The sequence below is a fragment of the Arachis hypogaea genome, chromosome 4 (genome assembly GCF_003086295.3).
Source record: "Arachis hypogaea cultivar Tifrunner chromosome 4, arahy.Tifrunner.gnm2.J5K5, whole genome shotgun sequence".
In the NCBI taxonomy this organism is placed as follows: domain Eukaryota; kingdom Viridiplantae; phylum Streptophyta; class Magnoliopsida; order Fabales; family Fabaceae; genus Arachis; species Arachis hypogaea.
The window spans coordinates 108,559,172-108,578,299 of record NC_092039.1 but is presented as its reverse complement, the minus strand read 5'-3'; positions in this window follow the sequence as shown (position 1 = coordinate 108,578,299).

Genomic DNA, 19,128 nt, shown 5'->3' with positions numbered 1-19,128 from the left:
GTTTAACACTCTTTCAAATACTTTGACCCAATTTGGGTTTACCAATGCTAAATCTGATGTATCCTTGTTCATGAAAGTCACAAACACCTATATATACGATATATCTCTTTGTTTGCGTCGATGATATTATTGACACGGGTAATAATACAAATAAAATCTCTCTACTAATTTGTGAAGTCAATACAGTTTTTTCTCTGAAGGATTTGGGAAGATTTAGTTATTTTCTAGGCTTGGAAGTTAACTATTTACCCAAAGGATAACTACTGGTTACTCAGTCTAATAAATATGCCACGAAGTTTTTGAAAAGGTCAGAAATAGAACATTCATACCCGTTACCAACTCCGATGATGACAAACATTAAATTGTCAACCAATGATTTTGAAGCGTATCACAATCCGAGAGAATATCGAGCAATTGTTGGTACACTACAATATTTGACTATGATCCGACCTGACATTTCATTTTCAGTTAATCAGGTGTCTCAATTTATACATAGTCCAAAGATACAATATTAAAAAAGTGTCAAGCATATACTTAGATACGTCAAAGGTACAATAAACTATGGTATTTTGTTTTCAAAATCTACTGACTTTCGTATCATTATATTTGCAGATGCTGATTGGGGTGGAGATTTGGATTATTGTAAGCTAATTACTGGATACTGTGTTTACTTCAGTTGTAATCTAATCTCATAGAGGAGCGTAAAGCGAACCAAGGTGAGTTGAAGCAGCACAGAGGCAAAATATCGAGCAGTTAATTAAGGTAATACAAGCAAAGATTATGTTCATCTAAAAACTTTTGAGACAGCACAATATATCTTAGCCAATAGCTCTTACCATATGCCATGACAATCAAAGCACTTATTTACTGTCAGTCAATTCGGCTCTATATAGTAGATGTAAACATCTAGAACTAGATTTAAATTTTATAAGGAATTTGATGAATGCTAAGCAGCTATATGTGATTCATATTTTTTCTCAAGATCAGATAGCGAATATTCTGACCAACTTCCTGTCTGTTGTATTTTTTATTAACTATCAAGACAAAGATGATCCCCTCAATTTAAGAGGAGATATTGAGAATATTTATAACACTACAGGTTAATGATATATATATATATATATATATATATATATATATATATATATATATATATATAGAGAGAGAGAGAGGTGTGTGAAAAAGATATAGAATGTGAAAAAAATATAGAATTGTAATACACAATTTTTCTTGTGAGTCTTGATAAGAAATCCTCATCTCTCTTTTGTTCTTTCTTATTCATAGTTGCTTTTTTTTGTTCATAAAAAATTTACTATTCTATATTCTGAGATAGATCTTTTAAGATCTAATAGAAGCAAACTAATTAAATAATTAAATCAATTAAACTAATTGATTTTATAAAATAAAATAAAATAATTAAAAACAAAAACTTCCTTAATCAATATTAATGATTTTTTTTAAGAATTTGTTTTCTTTTTTCCACTTAGTGCAAAATGATTTCTTTGCGAATTGTGTTTGGTTTTATGTTTTAATTTGCAATAATTTTCACTTTTGCATAATGTTTTAACTTCAAGTGTGGGTTCTACTAATAATTATGAGAAAATGAAAATGACTTGCATATGAAAAAAACAGGAGAAACATAATAAGAATATTAGCTAGAATAAGTATGAAAACTTCTGGCTGATTAAACAATAATAATAATACTCAGATATAAAATATATGTAATACACTTTTAAAATAATACACTTGATTTTTACCACATTCATTTTTCAAAAGTAAAGTAGTCATCGTAGATTGTAGGTGACTAATTATTTTACTATAGAATTCTCTGAAGAGGTAATTATTTTACTAAATAAGTAAATATGCTCCACTATACTCACATGACAAGAAAAAAATTGAAACCCTCCTCTATCCTCTAATGAAAAGACGAAGGGAACTATTGACACGTTTTTTTCTCGGTTTTGGGACCTTGTTGGTATTAAAATTAAAAACAAATAACAAATACATCCTTAAATCTTTTGTTCCAAAGACAAATAAATTCTAGTCAAATTTAATTACAAAAATAAAAAATTTATTTATAATTAAATTTAGTAATAAAACTTATTTATTTTTTATTCTTAAAAATATTAAAAATTTATTTATCATTTTATCTAAAATTTAAAATCTAAAGAATCTTCATAGTTACGCTTGCATTATAGGTTCAACTTTAATAATGTAAGAATTGATAGTCCAACTTTTTTATTATTGTTCGAGTAATTACCAAATTAGTTTTTTATTTTTTAAAATTTGGCTCTTTATCCTCTTAAATTTTGAAATACACAAAATAATTTTTAATATTTATTTTTATTAAATAATATAAATTTTTTTATTAATCATTAATGGTAACTGCTGATATATAAAATTAACATGCATACGTGACTGTTAAGTATGCATATATGCAATTTGAAAAAATTAATTTTTAGGATGAAGTACAAAATAATTATCAAAAAATGTAAAAAATCTTAAAACTGTTTTTGAAAAATTTTAAAATTTTAAAAAAATATTTTTTTTATTTAGGAATATTTTTTTAAGTTTATTTAGTGTCAATATTTTAAGAATTTAATATATAAAAAATGATCTTTATAATGCAATGACTTTTTAGATTTAGGGTTTGATTGGGTAAACTTCTAAAAAAATCTTTTTTAAGTTATCTTATTTTAAAAGATCTTATAGAGAAGTAAAAATAATTTTATGTTTGAGTATCTCGTGCAAAAAGATCTTTTTATCTATCACTTATATTTGGGTATAACAATATAAAAGTACTTTTTTGTTTATTACATGAAAAATATATTTTTTTTAAGAAAAAAAGATCTTTTAAAACAAAGAAATAAATTACAGCTTCTCAAAAAAGAATTTTTTTATTTTTCTAATGCTTTTACTTTTACTACTAGAAATTTACCAAACACGCTAAAAAATAAAAATAAAAAAGATCTTTTTTTATCAAAATAATAGACCCAAACAAATATTTAGTTATTATTATTATGGTTTCTACATTATTTAGATATAGGTATCATAGGTTAATATTAAACAATACTATTTCTTATGACATTTTATATTAATAAATAAAATTATTTTTAATATATATTTTGTTATTTTTATGTTTTTTATTATATATTTTTCAAAAATATTTTATTATTTGATTAATAAAATATTATAAGATGTTAATTTTTAAAAAAAATTAAAAATATTCAAAGAGACTGTTTTAAAATTTTTTTATTTTTTGAGTACTATTTTAAGATTTTTTAAAATTTTGAAAGATTATTTTACACTTTATCTTTGAGAATTAATTTGTTCCATTTATACATGTGACACTTAACGACTATAGGTAGGAATTCACGTTTTATGAATAATTATTTTAAATATTATATATGGTCAATTAATGTGTCTAGAAAAAACGAGTTTTCTATCTGCATATCAATAAATATTTTTATACTATAATGTACGGACACTGACACGGATACAGAATACGATATAACATAGGACACGTCGATACATAAATTTTAAAATCTTATAAAACATACACATGGATACGTATACATATAAAATATAAAATATTTTTTGGAAAAATTATAATGATATTTTAATATTTTATTGATATTAAAACATAAATTAATTTTTTAATTATTTTTAATGTCTTATTTTAATTTTATAAAATATTTAAAATATTTTTTTATTTTAATAAATAATAATATATACTATTTCTAAATTTATTTTAAGAATACATGTTAAAAATAAGATTGAACACACTAATACATAATAGTATTTGGTGTATCCAACAAAAAAAATTTTATTTTTTTATTAAGACACGGTTGAATATAACAAACACGTATATCGAACAAATATCAATAAGTGTCGTAGCCGAAATGTATCCGACACGCGAATACATTAACTAAATAAAATGTCCATGCTTCATAGTTTCTATACAATGTCAGGAACTGTTTGTTGTATAAATAATCTTATTAATTTGTAATTATCAAAACAAAAAATATAGGAATCTATTATTAGCTAATTCTTTTTTTTTAATTTAAAAATTTTTTATTTTTTAGAAAATTAAAATTTAGAATTTATAATTTAAAATTAAGTATTTACGATTTAAAGTTTAAATTTTAAGATAAATAAAAAAATTAACTGAGGTTACCAAACAAAAATTAACTCCCTGTCGATATGAATTCTAGTATCAGCAAAAAATATCAATGTAATTTTATTATAAAAAAATATGAATCGGATATTATTTTTGACAACTGAAACAAAATTAAAATTCATTTCGGGGAATATGAAGCAGAATGGATAGAGCTCCTTCCTCCTCATACACTGACAGGGCACTGTGCTCCGGTGTCAGTTTGGTGCAGAGTTTATGTGACTTAGTTAGCTAGCTTGCATTTTTTATGCAAGCAGTTGAAGTAATAGCATGGTGTTTCAGTGATATTTTTATGGAGAGTTTTTGTTCAGGTTTGGGGATTTTATGGAAGCGGTTGACGACAATGGATATTGTATTTTAGCGAAGGACAACAGGGTATTATTTTGGTAAAATTCATAGAAGAATTTCTTATTTCTTATATGTTCTATTTTTGAGAGATTGTAATATGATAGACCAATTTGGCGCTAAAAGTTTGGAAATAGTGGATGAAGGGGAGCTATGCATTTATTTAAATAAATTAAAAAAAAAAAAAACTTGATGTTGAAGATGAAGCTTTTTTGAAATTAAAGGCTTTACTCGATTTTCTATTGTTGCGTGCTTTTAACATGGTTATGAGAAATTGAGAATGGTACCAAACCAACTAATCTCACCTGATTAATTAAGAACCGATTGCGAGATCATTCGGTTTAAGCTAAAAATTGCTTTTAGTAATGAATTGGTCAAAAACTAAAAAACTTGATAAAAAAAAAATTAGTTAATGATTGAATCAGAATGATTTTTGAACAATTAATAATTTAAAATAATAAATAAAAATCAATTTTTTAGTAAAATAATAAAGTACAAAAGAATTAATTTTTTAACCATTTTTAGCGATAAATCGGTGTAAAGCAATAAATTGTATAAATATATTATTTTATTATATTTAATTCAATTCTAATTAAATTTTGGTTGAAATTATACACTAATTCTACTACTCCGGTTTTTATAACCTTGACGTTTAATGATGTAATGTATTTAAGGTCTGTTACACATACAAGTCTTTTTGCTTTATAAATTTTATAAGTTGGTACAAGTCCAACAAAAAATACGCATTACACTCTCACATTTAAGAGTAAATAAACGCACGCTATTTAACCATTTCCTGTTTGCAAAGCGCGCTACTCACCATGCATTATAAACGACTATTCTTTTTTTTTTCCTTCATGAAAACGAGTTTCTTGCCAAATTTGAAGATAATGGAACTTCAGAAATACACCAAACGATTATAGAAATACACTCAAACGATTACAGAAATACACCCAAAAGATTACAGAAATACACCCAAACGGTTACAGGAATTCACCCAAACAATTATATAAATACACCCAAAGGGTTACAAAAATTACACCCAAAGGATTTAAGAAATACACCCAAAATTCTTTGAAGTACACTTTATGCATAATTCATAACTCTTTCTCTTTCTCCTCCTCATCTTCTGGTGCTTCTTCTTTTTCAAAAACGATTTCAGAGCTTGATGTCAAAAAATAATGAAAATCAAGAATAACGAAGAAATAAAATAGAGAGAAAAGCACGTAAATGAAGAAGGAGAAAGAGAAGACAAGAAACGAAAGAGAAGAAGAACGTGCAGTAAGAAGAAGAAGAAGTTGCAGTGAAAACGTGCAGTAACGGTTGAAGAAGGAGAAAAAGAAGGCAAGAAATGAAAGAAAATAAGAAGAAAAAGAAGAGGAAAAAGAAGAAGAACGTGCGCAAGAAGAAGAAGAAGCTACACTTGTAAAGACTTGTATAAAAAAATGTTTGTATGTGGAGAATTTCTCGATGTATTTTACATTTTTACTATCTTATAACTTGGGTTTGAATTGAGAAATGTTTTTAATACATATATTTATGGAGTTAGATATAGTTTGGCTAAGATTTATTATTTATTTTGGATGTAAGAAAAGTGGTGAAAAAAATAGTTTTTACCGTTGTAAAAAAGAGTTAAAACTTCTTGTTAATGCAGGTATAATCATGAACGAATTTACTTGTTTAGAAATTTCTTGAGCAATATACAACAATAATAATTATTTATTTTTATTAAATTATTAAATTTGATCCTATTAAAATTATTTTTCATTTAATTTTTAATATTTAATAGTTAATTTGAGGACTTTATTTTAGATATATATTCTAATAATCAATTCTCAAATATAAATAAAATTATTGTTTTTACAAAAAAAAATTAATTAAGACTTAAAAGAATATTTTAATATTTTTTTAAGATTAGCTTTAATTTTATCGTAACAACTGTATTAGATGAAATAATTTTTTTAGCTATGAATATTATGATAAAGAGTCAGTTACATAACTAAAAGAAGATAAAATTTTAAACAACTTTTTAGTATATATATATATATATATATATATATATATATATATATATATATATAAAGAGATATTTAATTATATTAACAATAAAAAAATTATTGAATTTTTTAAAAATATGAAATTTAGAATGGAATCCTAAAATATACATATGTTATTATTTAAATTACTATATAAAGACATAATGATTTAATTATAAATTTTTAAAATATAAAAATTTAATTAAAAAATTAGTAAATTATAAAAACCAATAAAATAATTAAAATCTAATTAAAAAATTAGTGAATTATAGAAACTAATAAAACAATTAAACCAAAAATTTATTCAATCACCAAAAAAATTATAGTAAAAAACAAAACAAAAATTTATTATGATGTTAATATATATTTTGTCTCTACTATTAAATTTTTTAGGTCTGTTTTTAGGTATAAAAGAGTAAAATAGGATGAACCACTAAAGTTAAATTCAAATATAAGTCAATGTGTCCGTCTCCAATTAATTTGCTTGTTGTGGCATAGCCGCCACACAAACTAACACAGTTAAAGCACACCCACCTCAGGAGCCACCATTTTATGAATATAACAACACTATATAATTGTCAAATATATATATAGAGACCGAAGCTTAAGAAATCCAATAATGTCACAAGGGACAATCAACACTTGAACTGAAACACATTAATATTTTATTATAACGTTGACGAAAATACAAATCACAATCATAGTAAAGATTAAAGTTCTCCCTAGCGAGGAGAACACATAAGACACTAACAACCAACAGGGGGTAACTATTAAAGATAACCACTGGTCTTCTTTATTCTATCTGTATTTATTATATTATTACCACAGACCAACATCCAATTCAACAAGCGTAGTTCTTCCATGCACAACTAACATGCTCAATGTACCCTGCAACGAGAAAAAACATAAAATTCATGTTATATCGGTAATATTAGAGATAAAAAAAATAGACAAAATTTATTTTATTTAATATTAATTAATGAATATTAAATAAGGTAAGTTTTAACTGTTTTTTATTAATATTTTTTTATTATTAAACATTTCTGATAATATATATATATATATATATATATATATATATATATATATATTAATTATAGCATCTATACATTAATTAAGATATAGAGAATAGTTATTACTAGATGCTCATCAAGTAGTGATGCTCCTATATGTACAAACACTAAGTAAAATAATAATATTTGAGAGACAATTTGCGAAATAATAAATAATCAGTCCAAATAGTCTAAAATTATTTTATTTAATATTAGAGATAATAAATTTATAATTATAAATATTAAATTAAACAAAATATATATATAATTTTAATTATGTCTCTCTAATGTTATCGGAGCAGAATATGTATATATATAATCCAATGAAAGTGGATATGAGATTATATTAGCTAGCTCACTTTAATTTTGTTTTCACATAATTTAGTCATGCACGCATGATTGAAAAGAAAAATTAAAATATTAAAGAATCAAATTCACACATGCGACAAGTGATGTGAATTTTTCACGTGAAGTGATCTATGCCATATGCATGAGCAACTAACAATAATGTTTGTAACTAGATTATTTTTTATTAGTAATTACCATTAATATTAAATTAATAAAAAAAATTTTAAAAAAAGATGGGGTTTAAGTGATATACGTGTTGCAATCAATGGCAGGGGTGACTTTGTAGGGCAAGTTGATCCCACACTTGTTAGGGAGGCCAGCAAGCGCCGGGAGATTGACTCCGGGTACGTTCAGAACGGTCGATTTCAGGCACCGGCAAGCGGCCTGGCGCTCCGGCGTGGCCTTACATTGGTCATTGAGTGACCTAAGGCCGTTGCAGCATTGTGCTGGAACGGCGGCACCGGGGTTCCTAATGTAGGCAATGCATGGTGAAGCAGTGAATGTGATTTGGGCACATGTCAGGGCACCATTGGCCATGGAGGTGTTCAACACCATGCACACCATTGCCAAGCATGCAACCTTGAACAGCATTGTTGAGCTAGCCATTGTATGTTTTTTTTTTTTTAATCAAGGTTTTTGGTTTTGAGAGTGGAAAGGAATTTGTGTTGTGGTGAATGCATGCAAGGATTGGACTATATATAGAGAGAGGATGTGCTGGTTAGGATATATTTAGGGTTAGGCAAATGAAATTAATTTTTAAGTGAAGTGAAAAATAGGTGATTTAGTATTCATTTCATTCATTGCATGCTAGCTCATGTGAATGGAATATCTTTTGCTTCATTTTTCATCAGGCTTTTTCTTCGTACAAGAGTATATTTAATTTTTCCTTTTACTAGGATTTCAAAAACATTTTAGGTCGGCCAATAAAACTAACCAAAAAATATAAACATTGTAGTATTATTTTAGTCTCTAATATTTGAGTCAGTTCTTAATTTGAGTTTTAATATTTTAAATATTTTATTTTTCTCTTAAATTATTTCAAACATCCTATTTAAAATTTTAAAAATTTTAAATGGATTTAATATTATTCTATTATTAAATTTAATATAAATAATTAGCATATTTAAAAATTAATAATATTTAATTTTAACGTGTAAGTAAAATTAAATCTTTTTTCTTTTATTCTAGAACGTTAATAATTGATTGATAATATTTTAAATTTTTTTACAATAAGAAAATTGAAAAAAAAATATTAAAAGAAGGTTTTGTTTATATTTTTTTAACATGAAAAAAAATATAACTTAACAATAACATTGTTAAAGTTTACATTACTCATTCTCTTAACTATTTGCGTCAATTTAATAGAAGGACAATATCAAATTTGTCGGATACTTTTTGAAACAAAAATAAAACGTTTAAAACATTATAAACTAAATTAGGATTTAGTTCAAACGTTGAGAACTAAAATAGTACTTTACCTCTATTTTATATTAAGATAAATACTTTAATAATGATGTCTTCACGTGAAAATCACATTATATATAAACCATTAAATAATTTAATTAAACATATTTAATCAAAAATATTAATCTATATAATAGTTTTACAATGTGATTTTTGACATCATCATTATATTATATTGAAGTATATATCCAAAGTTATTGCTATGGTATCTACAATTAAATTGTCTATCACGCACAAACATAAAAAAATGAGATCGACTTATCATTTCTCTCTACTTATTACTAAAAGGCACCACATAGTTTTTCTATATTAAATTAGATTTCATTTTTAATACACTAGTACAAATTGAATTGTATTTTTTTATATTTACATGTTAAAGTCAATCTAATATCAAATTTAAAATTGCTTAATATGATATAATATTATTATGAGAAATATTAAAGTACCAACACTTTCAATTAAAAAGAATTAATATTGATTCTACATACAATAACAAACCTTATTCGCTTTTTTTACCACAAAAATTTCTAGCTCGGAAGAAGTATAACTAATACTAGTTCACTTGTCATGCTATTTTGCTAGTTGCTTGAAAACCTCTCTCTCATGTAAATTATACACGTTTCTGAATTGTGAGATGAATTATATCCTTCGAAGGAAACAAAAAATGTTGTAATGTTCTTAGTACCAGTTTTGAAGGTGACAGCACAATGAATATGCCAAGTGATTAGTTGGTGGATATCACACAACAGAAGATGGGGTTGTGATCCAAAGATTTCATCATCATCTCTGTTTCTATAAATACATAGCCATGTGATTTGGTAAGTACTAGTAAGGTTTCTGTGTCCCCCAAAATGGTCTTGGTCCCCGTTATGCGGCTACTTTCCGTTGAGTAGTTAATGCATGGGAGTGAGCTTTTTTGCATAGTTGCGAAAACCGAACCTATCAAGCAACTGATTTAGTGATTTAATAGTCCAACCAGAATCAAATCGTAATTAAATCGGTTTAATTAAATATATAATAAAATTATTAAAAAATTATTATACAATTTTAAATATTTAAATAAAATAATTAGCATAAACAAGCTAACCCTCTAAGTCGTAAGAAGATGAGAAGAGGATTGACAATCAAAAATTTCAAGCTGATCCTGTCTGTCATTATCGGTGGCGGCGAAGGCGATAGCTGCTGCTGGTGGCTGAGATAGAGAGAGATAGTGAGTTAGGGTTTTTGTATGAGGGAGGAGAACCGAGAAGGCATGCTTTCAGGCTTTTATATGCTGATTTTATTTTTAATTTAAATTCTGAAAACCGTTAAAAACCGTTCAATTTTATTAATTCATCAATTTACTGTCTGGTTCGATTGACTTTTTGTTGATTTTTGCCAAACAATTTTATTCCATGTCAACCAAAATGGCTAGAGAACTGATTTTCAAGTAACTTGATCGAACCGGCCGATCTGATTCGATTTTTAAAACACTGCTTTTTAATTTGTATTTTTTATTTACATATAGAACGGGATAGGAATTTGATTTTCATATATTAAAAAATATAAATTATTTATATATATAATTTTATTTATTTTTTAAATGATTATTTACGTGCTAAAATTATTTTTTATGATATAATAATATATATTGCACTCAAACGATCTTATATATTCTTGCTCTATCATTATTACTATAATCTCTTTAGAAGAGATTTTATGTTTCAAGTGTATGAGTATTATAATTCCTACTATATCAAAATTTTTTTGGTGTCTATACTTACATCAAATTTGATTTTTAAGTAAAGTGTATCTATTTGGAAAATTTGATAAGTTTATTCTTCTAATTTTTAATTCAAGAATAACATTTATTTTATTTTGTTCTTCTTAGTCCACTAATAATTTGAAATCTTTCCCAATTTTTTAATTGCTTTAATCCCAAAAGGAAATGTTATTGTTACTCATATTTCTTGCCTAAGTTTTTTCTTCTAAAAATCTTTTGAGGCCATTTTAAAAAAACAAAAGATTCAAATTGGCTTTTATTAATTGAAATATACAATTTTAAGAATTCCAAATAAGCATTGTCAGTTTTTTTAAAGTGATGTCAAGCTTATAAAAATGGGTTTATACATCAGTATTCACTAGGATTGCCATACCTATGAATTTTTGGGGAGTTTTTCGAATTAAGTGTTAACCGTTAAGTATCTATTAATCAATAGAAAAACGATTAGTTTCTAGCCCTATTGGAGCTTATTATTTGGAAGATAGGAGACTGGCAACAAATCTTACTACATATCAAGGTTATAAAAATTGAACCGGTTATTAAATTGATAAAACTAAAAATTTGAAAATTCAATAAAAATTCAATTAAAATTAAATTGGATATAATTAAATAATATATTTATATATGAAATATATTTTTTTAAATAATTTATGCTTTATTATTTAAATTGTTAACTGTTAAAAAATTTAACCTATTTTTTAAATTTTTGACTGAATTATTGGTAATTGATTTTTATTCTAAATTAAACTAATTTAGTACGTAGCCGATTTTTAGTTCATTCACTAGAGTCGATCGATTCCTTTTAATTTTCATAAGTCAAAATCATCTACATGAATAAGAATGATAATTTCGATCGAACTATCTTACCAGCCTCAAAAAAACGGGTATTTTCAACAGTTAAAATAGATATGGAGTGATTTTGGATAAGACTTTTTTATTTTTATTTAAATATAGAACGGGTATAGATAATGACCGTTCCGTCTGCTCCGTACATGTATATAAAAATATTTGTGTGTAAGACAATTATATATTATGTATTATTGTGAATAATTTTAAATTATCTTTATACTTATTATATTTCTAAAGTATTTAATCATATTTATAATTTTATTGATTAGTTTAATTCAATTTGTTAGTCTTCATGTTATAATTTTTTTATATAAAAAATTATTAATCAATTAGGTTCCAAAGCAAGGCGGGATTGGTTGGTAAATACAGAGCCAGTATATATCTGTGAATTTGGATATGGGACAAAATTTAAGATATTTGTGGATAATAAAAAAGAAATGGGACAATGGGTTAGTTGTTTGGATTGGAATGCATGGTATTTAAATACATGTCTCGCTCTGTTCCATTAACATCTTTTTTTTTTTTGGTTAAATGAGTCGGACAATTTTCAATCTCAAGTATCACAATATATATATATATATATATATATATATATATATATATATATATATATATTACATATTTACTCGCACAATATTAAAAGATTTTTTTTAATACTTAACACATTTATTAAAATTCGAATCCGAATATAACATATTAAAAAGCATATGAATTATCATCTGAGCTAAGGCATCAGCTGCCTATACATGAACATAACACATTGTCTTCATGGATTAGGAATTTATATAGATACAAGCTATTGAAACTATTTTTTGGGGGCACGTTCCAAATAAACCCAGTAATCCATTAGAAATAATGTTGTCACGACCAAAAACAAAAAGAACTATGTTGTAAATATCCAAACAAAGGGGGAAAAAAAAGTAAAATACCCATTCATTCTGAACTTAACACATCTGAAGGTTTGTTCTAATCTTGTGCGATTGAGGAGCTGGCTTGAGTGGTGGAACTGTAAATTTATAAGTATGCTGCCTTCAAAGTGCACTTGCCACTTGGGATTGATCCAAGTGCGGCACTCACAATACTTGATGCTGTTGGAAATTCTAAGATTTTTCTAATTCAAATATCATTTATGTTAAATTATTTTTAAAAAAATATTTGAGAATAAAAATGTATTTAAATTTAAAACATGATCGAAAGAATTTGATTATTTGATTTTCATTAACTAAAACCTTTTATATTTTTGATAAGGTTAAATTACAATTCTTCTAATAGAAAAAAAAAAACTACGTAAGCGATTTTAATGTGTTAGAGACCAAAATTTTAAAATCACTATTTATATTTGAGTGTGACACTCATTAAACTTTAAAGTCTAAATAATATAATATTTTTAATTTTATTTTTATTTAATTCTAAATCAAAAATAATAATAACTTATTTAATTTAATATTTATAATAATAAATAAAATTACTGTAATATAAGTCATTTGATGTAAAATAACTTAATTTATGATTATAATTAATATATATTACCCAAAAATGTATTAGGACATAGAATAGAGATCTGTGACATGCTCCATTATAATGTGTCTCTTTGGGTAATTTTTGTGCTCCCAAATGTAGATTCATTTTTGGATTAAACGGACGTTTGGCTAAAATAAGGAAATTTTGTTTTTATACTACTATATTTTTGTTGAAACTTTTTAATTATTTAATTTTTGCTCTAAAAAAACTATTGATTTACGCAACTTAATAATAATAAAGATTTAAAAATATCATAAATTTTTTTTTTCTATCTAAAGAATTAAGATTTAAATCTAAGATTATTAGTTAAAAAGTCACTACAAGAAACCCGGCAGTTTGCGGCGGACATTTAGTAGCGGTTTCCAGAAATCACTGCTAAATAAAATTCGGTAGCGGTTAGCACGACGGATGTGGATGTGGCTACTAAAAGCGTAACATTTTGCAGCGGTTTTGCTTTAACCGCCGCTAAATGTCGCTGGGCAAATGTGTTTGATGTGCTTTTTGCAGCGGTACTCTCTCAATCGCTGCAATATATTTTTAAGTTGAAATTGCTTGTTTAAACATTGCCTTCTTATGTCTATTCAAGTTTCCGCTAATATTTATTTTTGAAAAACATGTTTCAAACACTTTAACTTAAATCAGTAAAAAAATTTTCAATTTTGTGTTACATAAAAAATAATTGACTAATTAAAAAATATTATAAATCAATAACAATGAACAAATTTACGAATCAGGTTTTGTCTTGTACTATCAGCGCATTTTGAGTTTGTATTTAAGTATAAATGGTAACAAAAAAATCAAGTGAACATCCGAATTCATAAATTCAAAACAAAGTTCAATAGTGTATAAAAATCAGAATTACTAAAGTAGACAAACAAATATTGACTCAAAATTTCTCATCAACATCGTATTGACCTGGCCAGAAAAACTCTGTCAAAAATCTACTGCAGCTACGTGATAAAGGATCTGATAAGTCATCTCCAAACCATGGCAACTTGTTCAGATCGAAACCCCTTTTTGCAGCATGTACGTCATCTCCTCTATGCTGGGTGTTTAAAGTTTGATTGTCTTTTTCTGTGACCTTATCAAGCTCAACATTCCTGGAGATGTCATATCCACCGGAGGAGATAGCATCTAAATCGTCTTCTGAATCAGTGTTTGCCCCATCTAGAGTGTCATCAACTATTTCGCCTGAATATTCAGCTGACACTGAAAATATGAACATGCAAACAACAAGATAAATCTACTTAAAAGACAATGATAACATCAAGGCCATTAGCTAGTAATTAAGAAAAAAAATACATTAAAATGGTTCGCACTCTTTAAACCTAAACAAAATCAAAATTCAGGATTACCATCTCCTTCGTTGGTAGTTTGGACGGATTTCTTGGAAAGAAGTTCTGTAATAGAACGTTCTATATACTTTAGTTTCTCTTTTGAAGCAATATCCAACTCAACAACATGCGTGTTTCGAAAGCGCGTCTACATCATAATAAAATTAATCAGTTCATGGTCTTTGTTATAATCACATCGTGTCTTTGTGATTCACTTGCTATGCTAGAAACTTTTTTCTAACCTTTAATTCAGCAAGTATGTCTTCGGAGGTCCTACCAGCCACAAATGTCACAAAAACGTACCCAAATTTTTTCTCATACCTTGATCCCCATACATGAAGTTCCTACATAATTTAATATGAACGTATCAACTATTGCTGGTTATTTGTTTTAAGCTTATATCAACTTAAAATACTTATCATTCAAAAATAGTTTAACTCAATGGTTTAACGGTATGCCTAATGAACAAACCTGCACAGTAGCTTCGTTCGCCGTTTCCAGGTATTCATTAGAACAAGTTCGTCCTGAGATAGCTTCCAACTAAGACCTAACATTCAACTTATAGAACTAGATGTCTCTGGCAACAGTAATTGCATGTTCAAGTGAATAGAATGGAGAGGCCATAGCCATTTCGTTAGCGAATGTTGTGGCCGCACAACATGAAGAGAAATCCTCCGTAATCATTTCTCCTGTTACACCACCATTTAATGTTGACTATATGGGTCAATGATAACAATATGGTAATTCAACGATATTAAGAACAACAACAATGATGATCACAACAAAAATTACTTCAAAAGTGTGTCTTGCTATCAACAAATGTTGAAAGAAATGAGAAACTGGTGGTATGCATGAAAACCAACAAGAAATGAAAACTTATTTCAAATACGAAAACACAGATTGTAATGTAACAAGCAAAATACGTTCATCATAAACACTATTAAACTTATTAAACACACACACATCCTCTATAAATGATGTTCATGTCTTCCATCTTTCCACTAAGCCACATCATCGAAATTCTCGGAAGCATCTCATCTATTGGGTCTTCTAAATCATCATCCCGTGTCATCTAAGTCATCTTGTTTAATTTTCCAGTTTTCTTGTTGGACTTACAATTGTAGTCCTAAAATTAGTTTAACTCCAAATATCACATGTATGCAGGAAGCAATTGAGCATATTGAGAGCCAAGACGCCTCCAGCAAGGAGCTTTCACAGAATGATTCCCTCTCACAAGTTCTTGGCAAGAAGTATCCAGGACGAGTTCGTGGAATGGGTTTCGGACCGTGTCCCATTCAGTGTTTTCATTATATTCCACAACAGTCAGCCTCCAGTGTGCAAGTTGAGGATTATCAAAAGGAGATTGCAGAACTTAAGGCAGAGGCAACAATACTAAAGGCAGAGAGAACAGAGAAAAAGGCAAAGTCACAAACAATGGAAAATTTGTTAAGATACCTAATACAGCAACAAGGAGGTAATTTGCCTCCTGACGTAGCTGCGAATCTGGAAGTTTTAGGAGGTACACCGACCGTATCCCGTGCAACATGATCTTGTGGCACTAATGATCTAAATGAAATATCATGGAGTCAAATCAATTGATCTAGAAAAACTTTGAATCTGAACACTTATTTATTGTTTATTGTGTAAAGACCTTTGACTTTTTAATTTTCTAGTTTACAAACTTCTTTATTATTTGTTGTTTAATGACTTGAGTTTTTAATTTTAAGTTTACAGACATTGATGTACTGAAGACAAATTTCTCTTATGATGTTTTTTTCATGTGTAAATATTTTTCAACTATTTTGTGTTTTTTAATTTCATTAGTTCTTTGTTGATTTAATAAATTAAAGCAACTTACGAAGTGGAAGAACGTAACAGGAATTAAATTAACAATTATATATGATAATTCGGATTTGAAGCAAAAAAAACCATAATAATACATTTAGTAGCGGTTAAAAGTCCGCTGTTATGTTAGAACAACTAATTTTCAGAAAATGGAATTTTGCAGTGGTTACTAACCGCTGCTATCTCCAAGTACCCTAGTTTACTGTTTAGTAGCGGTTATAACCGCCACAAAAATATTTCGCGGCAAAATACCATCTTGTAGCGGTTATTCTAGCGGTTACTATTAACCGCTGCTAACTGTTTAGCCGCACGCTATCTTCTAGCGGATTTACAATCGCTGCTATCTCTTCTGTAGCGGTTAAAAATCGTTGCTAATCGGCTAAATAACCGCTGCTATCTGCCGATTCTCTTGTAGTGAGTTTAAATATTTGTGGACTTAATTAATCTCATAATTGTCATTCTTAAACACATTGAATTAAAAATATTAATGTAAAAAATATTAATATATATTTATTTAAATTTTAGAAATATGAATAAGAAATAATATCAAAGAAATATCATATGTTCTCTTCAGTAATTATGCACCTGAACTTGATTTTGACTAACAACATTCAAACAATACTTATTTTTCAAAATCATATTTCACAAAAGATATCAAAACACAAATCACATTAACACTAATCTAATTTTGATTATAATTAATTCTCCAAAAACAAATTAACACATATATCCGTTTGCAAACGCTAGCTAATCCAATAAATCGAAAATGTTTGGTAACCAAAGAAAATCAGCCAAAAACAGCTATAACTTATTTTATTTAGCATTTATTAATTGTTGCGATTATTAATGAATACTAAATAAGGTAAATTTTGGCTGTTTTTTTGTCTCCCTAGCATTACCCCCAATAAATACACACTTTATATGTATTTTCATCTCTAATGTGCGATACAAAATTGTATTCTATACTCTACACACACATTAGGTTAATTTAACGCTGTCTGTCAAAATTAGGACAAAGGTTTAGGCTTAATAAGTGTTAATATTTATGAATAAAAAAGTGTTAGACGATCAGTAAATTTTGTGATTTATAATCATTAATTGGTTATTATTAGTATTTTTAATAGTGTAAGATTATATTTAATAATATAAAATTATTTACATTTTTTTTAACTAATTAAATATTAACTAAATTTTAATAAAAATGCTAACTTCTTAGACATCCTGTTTTTATGAATATATCAATAATCATTAATTAAAAGGAATAGAAAATTTATGATCCACTATGTCAATCTCTCAACTAAGTATTATTGATAAAGTAAAGTAAGTAAAATATGTTGAAATGATTAGATTAAAGCAAGTTCTCTGGGTGATCCTTACATTGATTAAAGTAGGAGAATTCTTGTGGCTTATAACAGTCCACTTGTATGTCAGCATTTCATATTTTAATATACCGTTAATTGTTGGGAATCTCACGTTTGTCACGATCTTCTTTTGTGGCTGCTGCCTAGTGTAGCAAAATATAAAGTAATAATGGTACTGATTAGACAAAGAAAATTACCCTAATTTGGTGTGTGTTTGGATTACAGTTTATAAACTGAGGTTTGTATAAAATTGATTTTGTAAAATTGATTTTGATCAAAAGTAAATTAGTGTTAACGTGGTTTATGTTTGGCAATTTTTATTCAAAATGAATTATAATAAACTAAATATTGTTTGGATTATATTATTCAAAATCACTTTTAAATGAAAAATTACAGAAAAGGACATGAATTTAAATAATTATTTTATGTTATTTTATAATTTTATTTTAAATATTTAAATAAATTTTAATATTTTTTTAGTATTTTCAATATTCCTTAGTATTCTAATAGGATTAGTAGAATCATAATACAAAGTAAAAAATATTTCATGTAAAAAAAAATAACAATAACAATAAAAAAACTCATATAAATAAAAAAAACAGAAATTTTATAAAAAACAATAATATGCATAAGAGAGTATTAGAAAAAATATTATAAAAAAAAAATAAACATATGAATAATGAAGGATATAATTGGTACATACAACATAATTTTTAATCCAACGTGAAAAGTTAAACGGAAAAGCTAAAATTTATAGCTTCTGGTAAACGTTGGTGTAACATAGAAATCACTTCTGCGTTTAGAGGATAAAAATGTTGCCAAACACAAAGATGAAGCGTTCAAGAAGCTCAAACGCGCTTCTCTTTTCTCCAACGCAAATCCAAACACACCCTGGTCTTTATGATATTAAAATTTTTGTAATCTTATCTTCAAAATTTTAATACATTTTGTTTATCATGATGTTGATAAATTAATTAATAAAAGATTAATTTGCTCGTTAATTAACATAACATAAAATAAATTAATATATCTTT